The following is a 12,880-nucleotide window of genomic DNA, read 5'->3' on the forward strand; positions in this document are numbered from 1 at the left end:
AGGCACTGTACTGTTGCTTGTTCATTTAGCTAGAAATGGTCATAAGGCTTCGGTCAAAAAATTTCAATATTGTTGTCAGGAGGTCGCCTATTTAGGTGACCTCCTGTCAAAGGATGGGAGAAGATTGACACCTGAAAGAATAAAACACATTTCTGGCATGTCTGTTCCAAATACACAGAAGGAAGTCAGAGCCTTAATAGGCATGGCTTCCTACTGTAGGTTGTGGATCCCGAACTTTTCGCTAGTGGTAAAACCGATGTTGGCTTTGATGAAGAAGGGCATTTCTCTGCCACTGCCATTGAAATCGGAACATCAACGATCATTTGAGCTTCTCAAAACCGCGTTATGCTCTGCACCGGTTCTGGGTACTCCAAATTATGATAAGGCCTTTGTGTTGTTTGTGCATGAATGTGATGGATGTGCTTTGGCTGTGTTAACACAGGAACACGGAGGGAAGAATAGGCCGTGCGGCTACTACTCCTCCGCCCTTGATCCTGTCGCATGCGCTTTGCCAAGATGTTTGCGCGCTGTCGCTGCTGCTGACGCGTCTGTAAAACAGAGTGAGGGAATGGTCCTAGGCCATGATTTGATTTTGATGGTACCTCACTCTGTTGATATTTTATTGAACAAAACCCAAACGCAACACCTCACCTCTGCGCGGTTAACAAGGTATGAATTAATTCTGTTTGCCCCTCACATTCAAATTAAGAGGTGTTGTGTTCTTAATCCGGCTGAACTCTTACCTTTCCCGCAAAACACTGTTTGAGGTGACGAAGAATTGCATGACTGCCTGTATACCACTGAACAAGAAACAAATGGCAGGATAGATCTCATAGATATTCCTTTGGATAATGCAGAAGGGGAGCTGTTTTGTGATGGCTCCTGCTTCAAACTTTCAAATGGTACATCTACAGCTGCTTATGCAGTTACTACATTAAGTAAAGTTGTTGAAACTAAGAGAATTTCGCATAACTCCACGCAGACCGCAGAGATTATACCGTTGACCCGAACTTGTGAACTCTCCCAAGGGCGTATAGTAAATATATATACTGATAGCCAGTACGCATTTGGGGTGGCTCACAATTTTGGAAGGCTCTGGTCGGAAAGAGGGTTCCTGACCTCACATGGGAACAAGATCCAGCATGGCCCCTTGATAGTGCAATTACTCTCGGCACTCTCACTCCCTAAACAGTTAGCGATCATGAAATGTGCAGCACATCGTAAGGTCATAGATGATGTGGGGAAAGGGAACGCTTTTGCGGACCTGATAGCCAGACAAACAGCCACAGACCTTAGCACGGACATGTATGCTTTGAGGGAAATGAGAGATGCTTATATAATGGATGAAGGTATTGGGTCTGTGCGAGATATTCAAACTGATGCCACAGTAGAAGAATCTAAAAGGTGGGCTGAAGGAATGGGGAAACTGGATGATGAAGGGTGTTGGGTGGATACATCTGAAGGAAAATGGTTGCTCCCTGATTCATATGTATTGGCAATGGTTACGATGGCACACGGTCCTTCACATGTGTGTGCCCAGCAGATCACGAAAATGTTAGAACAAGTTTGGGTGAATAACAAGATTCTGGAGACTGCGAAAAGATATGTCCGAAATTGTATGATCTGCTTACAGCACAATGTGGGTAAGGGGACAGTAACTCCAAGGGGAAGCTTTGGGCCCCCTTCTGTTCCCTTCGAGGTCATTCATTTTGATTTTATTGAGATGGAACGATGTAACAATCTGAAATATGTTCTTGTAATTATTTGTGCCTTTAGTAAATGGGTCGAGGCTTTCCCCGTTAAAGATGCTACCGCCATGACCACTGCAAAGATTATGGTAAAAGAATTCTTTCCTCGATTCGGGCTCCCGAGGGTAATTTGGTCGGATAATGGTCCCCATTTTATTGCAGCAGTAATTTTGCAGATATGCACAGCCTTACGTATTGAAAAACGATTTCACTCAGCTAGACATCCTCAAAGTGCTGGGTTGGTGGAAAGACACAATGGTATCTTAAAGAATAAGCTTGCGAAAACATGTGCCGATACCAAACTGAAATGGCCAGATGCCTTACCTATTCTATTATTAGCTATGCGTACCACACCTCAGACTAAGACTGGGCTTTCTCCATTTGAGGTTGTGATGGGGAGACCTGCTAACATTTGGGGTCTCCCAAAACCTAAAGCCCTGAGAGAGGTGGAAAATGTATTGCTTGTAGACTACTGTAACCAGTTAACTAAAAATCTGTATTTCATTTATCACCAGGTGCATTCAGCTTTACCTGTACGGTTCACGGGCCCAGGACATGATATACAGCCTGAAAGTTGGGTCCTAGTGAAGGCCTACGAGAGGTCTTCCTGTCTCGCGCCTCGCTGGCGGGGACCCTACCAGCTGTTGCTGGTCACCCGGACAGCAGTGTGGGTGGCTGGAAAGAAGCACTGGATCCACGCGACGCATGTCAAGAAACTTCCTCACCCGACGTCACACGCTACAGAAGAAGCAGAACCCCTCGCTGATGCTACAATCTCTGATCCTGAAGTAGCAAACAGCGATGTGAGTGCGTCGGAGAATTTCTCTGAGCCTGAGGAGCTTGGGGAACAGTCCATTTCGTCTCGGGGAACAGTCCATTTCGTCTCCGCACTCTCTTGAAAAATCACTTCCGGAAAATACTGTTTCAAGCTCTGCGACTTCCGTCGCCTCCGATACGTCGCTTCCCTCAGGAAGTGACGACACTTTATTTCCGGATCAGACAATCTTGGGTACCACCAGGTACAACCTTCGATGAAGGAAATAGAACTACGGCACAGGTTTTTCCGTGCATCTGGAAAAAGGAAGTGATTGGAAGTTTTCTTTTGTATAAGAAAGTTCTGTTGAACAAAAAGGGATTCTGCTGGCTAGGGTTGGGAAGGACTAAGAAATCGCGCGACCGTAGCATCTCCAGCAACGAACATTGGGGTCGTCGATTGAGGAACTACAATGCCTGCCACCTCCACTTCTGCTCCCCACACTGGACTTGTGAATAAGGGGGTGATCAACTTGGACAATGAACAATGTGCCTGGGCCCCGAAAACGTACTGCTGTGTTTTGATAATGATAATTGTTATTTTTGCAACTACTGTTGTAGGACTTTGGTATTTTGAAGAAATCTATCCGCTGAAACCTTTGCTACCGACCGAGATTGTACCAATTGCTTTGACTCCCTCTGTACACCGTCACACTCTGTTCCCTAGAGACTCCCAACATAGACAAAAGTATCATAATAACACTCTAATGATAGTAATGAATGCAACTCATGCCATTTTTAATAAGAGTAATTGTTGGATTTGTACTCATTTACCGCAACATGGGAACAAGGGGCTGGGATGGTATATTCATCCTTTACCTTTAACGACTGCTTGCTATGCCTCTCTTAGAGCACTATTCTTTGGCTGTTGGAATGATAGCATCTCAGGGACCTTTGATGGCACTAATCTGAATGATTTTGAGAAGCGTGAATTAACTCCCCTGGGATGCTCGCTTTTTGCAAATAGAAGTAAACCTAATGTCGCATCTATTAGGCCGTCTGATAAACTGTCTCTTCCTTTTCAAACTTAAATTTCTTTTAAAATGGCTGCGATAGGCAATAAGGACGCCGTGCCCCCTTCTTACTCTATAAATCATAGCCCTGACTCGGTCCCCTTTTGTGTACAAAGAAATGGCACTAGGCCAATGGGAGATTTTGAAGGTTGTAAAAACATTGTAAATTTGACTGGAGAAAACAGGCCTCTGTATGTAGGGGGGCCTGTTTATTTTGTTTCTGGTAGTTTAGCATTTCCCTGGTTGCCCAAGGACTGGCAGGGAACCTGTTATTTAGGAATACTGTTACCCGGGGTATTTGTAGCTAGTACATTGGAGGTTTCTAAGGCTCGCCCACGGCGGGACAAGAATGGAGATACCCCTGGGCAAGTATTGGGAGATATAGCGAAATCAGTTGTGCCCTTTTGGGGACAAATAACAAACTCTGAGAACATTAGGGGATTAGCAAGGGTACTGGAGAGAACGATCAACCGGACCACGGACATACTCTACAATATGACCTTAGAGCAAAAAGCAATAAGATTGGTAGCACTCCAAAATCGGATGGCATTAGATGTCATTCTGGCAGAACGAGGTGGAGTATGCAAATTAGTGGGGTCCACTTGCTGTGTTTTCGTACCAGATTCCTCGCCGACAATTTTTAAAGCAATACAGAACTTGCATACTCATAGTTCTGAAGTACATATCCCTGTAGGAGATTGGAATCTTAGCACCTGGTTCTGGGATTCTTTACGATCTTGGGGTTGGAAGGTGCTTTCTGTTATTCTGGTTATTTTGGGGATCCTGCTATTTCTTTGTTGCTGTTTTCAATGTCTACCTAGTATATGTGTAATGCTAGGGGGATGTTGTGCTCAAGCAGTGAGCACAATAGGGCATAGAATATATGCCCCAGATACAGCTTCTAAAGAGTTCATGATACAAGAGGTTCTGATGAATGACCTAATGGCTATAGATATTACAGACAACAATTCGGGATGTATGGGTGACAACACATGGAGTTATTTGCAAAAGTATTAGAAATGATGTTAGCACTTGGAATAGGCCAAAAGGAGGGTCTGTTGGAATTGAAATTATATTATGCCTCCTATCGCAGTATTTGAATATGTGTTGGCCTATGCTAAGTTGTCTAAAATATCATGTAAATAGACTCTGCGGCAAGGTCTTGACCTTAACGAAAATTTTGTAAGTCGCCATCTTGGATTTAGCCGCCATTTTAGGTTCTCTTGTAATGTGGAAGTCACCCTGAACATCAAAATGGAGGCCGAATGACATTCTGAGTGAAATTCTGGCCGTTGTGACCTCCGCACACATGAATAAGTAATATGCCTGCAGGCCACTTGTCGGGGTCGCGAACTGAGACCTTGTCCTATCCCTGACCTATGTGTAAATGAACAACTATATTAGCGGAACTGATCAAAATGCATACATTATAGAATTGACCTGGCAAGGAACCCTAGGCCTGGTCGCAAGAATGGTTAACCCGCGAGGGGGTTGGCCAGGGCTGGATAAAGAATATAAAAGCACAAGTATTCCAATGTACGGTCTCTCTAGTAATGCATCGAACCTTCGTTGAAGTTCGTTACGTTACTCTGAGAGCCGAATAGCTATCCGTTTGTCAATTGACTTTCTGGTAACTGTTGTAGCTTTTAAATAAAGCACTTTGTATGTCCTTTGTAACCTGTGTTGGTGTGTTTCCTTTGGGCTTCCCAGCCTCATATCAATTTCTTTGTTTTCACAAGCAGGCAGACTCGGAGTTTGCCGATCCCGAAACAAGGGTGCCGGTGAGCTTATCGGTGCCCTTGTTTCTGGACCTGCAACATTGTAATGAGGCCCCATGGCTTGGGAAAGCGTCTACGGTAATAGCGACAAGTGCAAATGACCTAGGCTAAGGACCCTTAAAAGTCTGGTGCTTTCCCCTCATAGCAACATGTCATAGGTGCTTGGTCTCCAAGCATGTGGCTCAGTCAATACAACTTTGCTTCTATACCATACAGCCTGATCTGCCCATGCTTACACTGCAAGTAAATCGATAACGTGGGGTTAGATGCACCTTCGTAACAGTCCACCAACACCAGGAAACATTCATCAATCTTCCAGAGACTTGTGGGATGCCAAATGACCTGTTTATTTAAAAGTTTGTAGATCAAGCAAAGGCAACATTAGGCTTTACTTGAAAGGTCTGGTGTCATTCTCTCACTAACCCATAACTCTTTCCATTCAATAAGCTTTGCTGCTATATGGGCAACGCCTCCTCTCTAACCCAAGGTGTTGTGTTGTGGTATAAGTGGTCATGTAACGTTACATTTAAGCCTGGGAATAAAGTGATAGTGCCATGAGGACTGAATCCTGGCCCCTCCAATCCTCAGGCACATAGTGTGTCACGCTCCAGAAATGAACCAGCCATAGCCACTCATCTCTATAGCGAACTCTAAGCTGCAATAGCACATTCTTGAGCTCAGAGCCAGCACTGCACTTTCCAGTTGCCAAGTCCTATGTGGGTTCATCTCAAGCCACTTTTCCAGAAGATGCAGCTGTAGAGAAGCAGTTACATGCCTCTGCAGGAATTCCCACCCCCCTACGATTTATATGATGTAAATTGAGATCGTGTCATGCTTGACACCAACAGTTTTGCCAATTCCGTGATGTATATTCAAAAGAAGGTATCCACTAAGAAAAGCCTATCAAATGTACTCCTGAAGAGACCATAATCTGAAGGAGGAACTCCCCGAAGGAATAGGAAAAGAGAGAAAGAGGAGCTGGTGATGTCACGAAATACGAGCTTGACGCCCTGAGAATACTGGCTGAAGACGAAAATGTATGGACTCTATAAAAACTGATGACGATGTTAACAATCGAGTAAACTTTCATATGCGAAAAGTTGATTGCATGTGTGAGAAGCACTGCAGAAAATGCAAGCCGTATAATAATTGTACAGATGCTGTAATACAAGTAGATTGAAGCTGGCTACAAGTACTGAATGGACTGCAGGCGAACCCGCCATTGTATAGAAGCTGGAGATCGGTGTTACAAATTTTTGTAAGCCTGGACCCATGGAGAGAAAATCTGAAACCTGTGTCACAGCACAAATTAGCTGAGATCGTGGAAGAGTCTGCAAGGGCTGCCTGGCTGGGTGTCATGGCTGAAGCAGCCAAGGCCCGTTATCTATTCTGGAAGACGGTGAACTTGAGATGCTGAATCATCCCTTGTTAAGGTGCAAAGAAAGAACACCATACGTGCCAAGTTTTATTAATTTAACACATTTAAATGCTGAAAAATTGACCAAATTGTGGTCCCCTGTCATGTGAGCCAAGGTTGGAAATAGAGTTGAGCATGTAGTTCTAGAATAATGATAGTCCATGCTCGCACTCCCTTATATTCCCAGAGACAAGAATACTCTGCAAGGCCAAGTTCAAAAACAATCTTCATGGCAGAAGGCATCAGTGATGCAAGATTTTGGGCTAATTGGGTGGGGAGGTGCAGTCAAGTCCACCTCCTATCACCTGGGTTTGAGCTTACGTGCTGCTAAGTGAGCCGAATGTTCCAGAAGGGCACGAGCATGCCAACCAATTGAAGAGGAGGGCCATATAATAAAGGGTCTTATAGTTTGAGAGCCAATGATATACTGTGTACTTGATAGTGTTGAAGAGGACAATGTTTTAGAGGTAGGCATACATTGTCCACCTAATAGCAGATATCCAATCACAATCCAACCTCTTATATAAAGTGTACTTAGATGTTCCACTTGAACCAATCACAACCCCTTGTAGGTTTTTCTTATTTTCCATGTAGTATTACGTCACCTCTGACAAATCTTTAGTATAAAGTCTATGGGGGTCATTATGACCCTGGAGGTAGCCATGCCACTATTTGTAGGGCACAATGGGAATGGGGAGCATGCTAACAACGGGCCTGTTAATGACGGGCACATTGTTAGCATGCTGGACTGCTCGCGGGACCCACGAGCGGACCTTGTAATGAGGCGGTAGGGGGGTTAGCGGGCCGGCAGCTCTACTGGCCCCGTTAACCCCCTAGCAGCAGGGTTGTAATGCCCCCCTATGTTTTTTATGAGATGCACTGAGAGGCTTGAGCAAATGTCCATTGTAACTCCCTGTTTTAGATATTTGTTAATAAAAAAAAGTAACCTTTGCCATCTTCCTGAGTTGGTTCAATAATTTGTGTCGGGCTATTCTATAACCCATCCATTGCATGCACGTTACCCAAAAGCCCCTACGCTCACAGCCCTTGCCACTCCACCCATGGGAGAAATTGGGCCAGAAAAAGGCAAAGCTGAGTACGCCGCTCTATATAGACACGGCCAAAGGTGTATATATGTCTCATGCTTTGCACACATTTTAAACTCAGAGTGACAGAGGAAATGAGCACCATACCAAGTGTGCATTGCATACTCAGAAGGAATGCACATTTGAATTACCGGCACAGACATGTTTGATAAATTGGTAGTCAATCTTATATTCCCAAAATGCACTTTGTTTTTACGCAAAACAGCCAGCATCCTATATTCAGGGTAAGCAAATCATTTGACACAGGTCCACCTCCGACACCACTGACAATCCTGCCCCAGTCCTTCTGTAGAGAAGGAGCCAACCACGTCACCCATATTACCTATATGTTGGGAACCAGATTGTGAGACATGTGCGGTACCACTAAGAATACCGATACCAAAGAGAATCCTGGAAGCCCCATTAAGAAACGCATACTTGCATACGAGACAATATGATGGCCACGAAATCCTGGAAGAAGCAGAGAAAGTGAATGGCCAAGACGACTGGGGACGCCATGCATAGTTGAGCTGACATACATAGAAGAGATGCAGTGACAAGAATATGCAGGTATTCTATAAGGCATCAAGAAAGTACCAAGGATAAGTGACATCTTGGGACCAAGGTGAAGAAGCTTATGCTACAGAACTGATGAAAATATCAAGCCAGTTTATATGCGCTAACATAAACATAAACGCATACGTGAGTAAAGATTGGATGTTTCCACTACGTATCATAGCAGAGCTGGACTTAAAAAGGAAGGCCTCTTTTCCAGTGTGTCGCAGTAAGAAAACAAATGAATTACGAAGTGAATCTTAAAAAGGCAAGGCTCGATAAGCCATGAAGCCAAGCCAAAAAGCCAAGGTCTTATCAGGCGGAGGTGGGCTGACATTGCATACAAATCGTGTGAAAGGAGGCATGAACAAAACAAGGAAGACGTCAGAGGGTTATTAGAAAATGGTATTTTAATACACGAGAGGCTCGATTTTGTGGTCTTCAGTCACGTGAAAGGGTGACGTCTTACAAATATGATGCTCACACCTATGCACCTACGCTTGAGAGCAGAGTGTGCCTTCACTTCCCTGAATTCTCCAGAGCTAAGAACACTGTCAAGGACAAGTTCAAAGTCCTAATTGACAGCAGACCACTGAGGTGATGATAGATGCATATGCTAATTGGTGGAAAGCTGTGGTTAAGACGAGCTCACCAGCACCTGTAAACCCAGCCTGCATGCTGCTGTCACAGGTGGAAAAGTACTGACGGAGGTTAGAGTGCCAACCAATTGTAGGGGACCACGTAATTAAAAGTCCTATAGTTGTATAACCGATGGGACGTCGTGTATTTAGTGCTGTTCATAGTGACCTGTTTTATGGGGAGGGCTTAGTTGCCCCATCTGATGTTAAGAAGCCAATTTCTTTCTTTCATTGTACCATACTAGTATAGAACATATACGTAGATATCCCTTTAGACCCTATCACTTTCTTAAGTAGGTTTTTGTAGTTTGCCACATAGGATGGCGTTAGTAATACGTAGGTCGATGTCACTATGATAATGTTTTGCTATAAAAGAATGTTTTTTTTTAAGAGGCAATAAGAGAATTTTCCCTGAGAAGTCCGTTCATGTCCATTGTACTCCCTGTTTTAGATAATTGATATTAAAACAGTTATTGTTTTGCCAACTACCTGAGTTGCTTCGATTATTGATGTATGAATAAAGTCTGCATACCCATCCATCTCAAGGGTATTGCTACTCATCTGAAAGGGCTGGAGGTCACCCAGTTCACTGCCCACACCACTGAAAATCCACCACCACCTCTGCCACGTGGGAAACGGGGGAATCGTCACAGTAAGTTGTGTCCATTTCAGCTGATTCCTCCATCACCACAGCCTGGTTTCTCCAAACCCTGCCTGGCCCCTAATGTAGGGGAGAATTCCGCAATCCACACCATTATGGTCCCACTAATATCCTGGCCCTTGACCTCATTGTGTCATGGTAACCCGTCCCCAGAATCCATGGAAGACCCCAGCAACTCCCATTCCTGAACCGACTCGCAATCATAAAAATCCCTTCCTCTATCCTTACGTCCACACTACACTTGCCCCTTTCCCCGCTAACCTGACCCTCGGCCGCTACCTCCCTTACCTACATACTGTTCTTGCCACACTTGGATGTGCCTCTTCTGGCTTCACTGAACATGGTATGCACCAAGTGTTATGCTGGGAAAGCTAATGCAGGAAAGATGGCCAGACGAATCAGTCTCGACAGTGACTTAACATTCCAGTCTTATCCCTACTTACCCAAGGGCATCTATTTCAGAGTTCACCTGGAGAGACCCTGCTCCTGGTGACCCTTGTCTCTCACTGGGTGTGGATGGTCTACCACATGGGAAAACCCTAAGGAAAATATCCCACGACATGCTAAACAACTAACCGGGAGTCAGCCAAAATACGACCAAAGACTGTATACATAGCAAGACAAAGATAGAAACACTAGGTCGACTCATCAAGAGGACCATGACTTTAAACTATAGCTATTCCCAATAGACCTAAGGACTACAGATAGAGAGGGAAAGGAATCACTGCACCACTAGCCCCAATCCAGAGGGTGAGATAGAGAATGTTTCATCATTACACACTGTTCACCACACAAGCACAACGCGCTATCACACAAAAACTACAACTAAAAACTAAAGAATAGCCCCAAGGAAGTTCACCCCACGGAAACCAAAGAACCAATGGAAAGACAGTCATGACAGGAGGAAACGAACAACTGAATACACAGGCTCACCAAGACGGCCACATCAACACAACTCCGACCCTGAACCATTCAAAGCTTCAACTGACCAGTGTCACACTAGATAACAAGAGAATAGATATTACCAACCCAATCCCATACCCGAAGAAAAGGTTCAGACACACGTATCACTCCATACAATGCTCACTATGATGCAGCTGGATCACTGCAGCACCACCAAAGCGAGATGGCCCAGGAGGAACCAGCAACAACCCAACCCACATGGATATAACTCTAACAGAACCAGAAGTACCTGAATCAGGATACCGACCCCACTAACCCAACCCTCAATCTTCTGCATACTTAAACCACACAAAGCCACACAAGCATCTCTCTCCCAGCAATCTGCACACACTTTACCACACGGCATCAACAACACATAAACATCACCTACAGCACTTGAGGTCTCGCCCGATCCGATACTAGCACCAAAGCCCAGCACTCAGTGTATACCGATCTGAAGCTGCTAACAGCACATCACTTCTCACACTCTCCTGCTCCCCTTCTATCAACTAACCCTACCCGTCCTTCCTGTTTACAGATCACCCAGAGCGCCTGGGGACCAATTCTGTTGGTGACGGTGCACTATATAAGTACCTATAACATAACATAAAATGTTTTAAACCCCTATGCCAACCGTTGACGACGCCTATATTTTGATAGCAGTCAAGTCCCCATGTACAAGACCATGAAGTCTCATCAGGAGGGCAGACCGATCTCTATACCCCAATGTTCTAAACCAGTTCAACATATGTTGCACCTGTTTCATGCCTCTTCATGTCCATCAGACCTACACTGCACTTGACAGAGCCTTCACCACAGGCAGCCATGCATGTTGCCCTGTCACCAGCCCATTCTGGAACAGACTGCACATGCCAGACTCCCATGGAACTATCTGGAACACACTGCACATGCCAACGTGTTAAGCCTAAACAACAATGACATTTCAGTCAAGTACCTAGCTACTTGGTTCCTAGTATCCTAGAAACTTTCTATACACTCCTCCATGAAACACGCCCTGCAAATTAAGTATACAGCAGTGCACTCTCAAATTTCTCTGGAGAGTTGACGTTCCTCTGATAGCTCCAATGTTGACCCAATCTCTTGCGCCACTGTGAGGAATTTGACCATATGCACGGTGGGTGTGCAATCCCCTGGGCTTTCTGAAATGTTAAATTAAAGGGAATGATGGTAGACCAACCTCAGGAAAATGTGTGGGGCTTATCCATACACATTTTCCAATGTTCACACCATGACAAAGGCATAGATCCATATACTCTTGTTGGAACCAGCTTACAGGAACAGTTTGTCCAGCCATATTTAGTTGGAATGTGACAGCCAGGAGTACACTATGCCATCTCCAGGAAGGGGAAGCTTCCCCCTGCAATGGACAGCCTGATTAACTAAGAAAAGCTCCTTGGATCCATCATGCTCTTTTGTTGGGCCCTGCAGCTGATTGCATTGATAGACATTCCAGTAGAGGGTACTTCAAACATGCCCACATGGGGCCTGGCTGCAGAGGTTAACAAAGGAGACAGGAAACCCAACAACCTTGCCTATGTAACTGTGTCAAACTGAAGCCAGTTCCCACCCTCAGTATCAATGACAGTGATCTGTCATGTCTGGGACTGCTGTTTACAGTAGGCCATCATGTTAGGAAGACCCCATTCATAAAGTATGAGAATGTGTTTTGCAGGAGCCAGAGAGTCTGGTCTGGTCTCCCCGCAGCTTCAAAGGAGACCTGCTGCTTTAACAGGGAACACATAGAGGGGACCAATAACCAAACAGACTATTTAAACAAAACTGACATGCAGAGGGGTGGGACTTATTGTCACAAGGGCGTGTGGCCAGAGCTTTCTGTTGAGAGAAGGTTTCCTCCATTTTAGTTCTGGGACACACCTTATTCTTGTTTTCACCCCTTTACCTTTCCTGTTGCAAAGCACTCTGGTTATGATCTCATGCATACAGGAGATTGTTGGTAGGGACCCCAGGACTGGTTCATTAAGGTAGGCTTATCCTACACCAATCACTGTGGCCCAATTGGCTTTAAAAGAGAGCCAACCCCCTCATTTGGAAGGTCATCTGAAGGCTTCTAGCGAAGTAGAACGAAGAACTCATCCTTGCACCCTGGCTGAAGGTACAGTCTGCCTTACATCTTCCGCTGATTAACGAAGGCCAGGATATCCAAAGTGGGAAGCATAATCCCTCCCCCAAGCATCTCCCAAGGAACAGA

The sequence above is a fragment of the Ambystoma mexicanum genome, chromosome 11 (genome assembly GCF_040938575.1).
Source record: "Ambystoma mexicanum isolate Mex_15411 chromosome 11, UKY_AmexF1_1, whole genome shotgun sequence".
Classification (NCBI taxonomy): Eukaryota; Metazoa; Chordata; class Amphibia; order Caudata; family Ambystomatidae; genus Ambystoma; species Ambystoma mexicanum.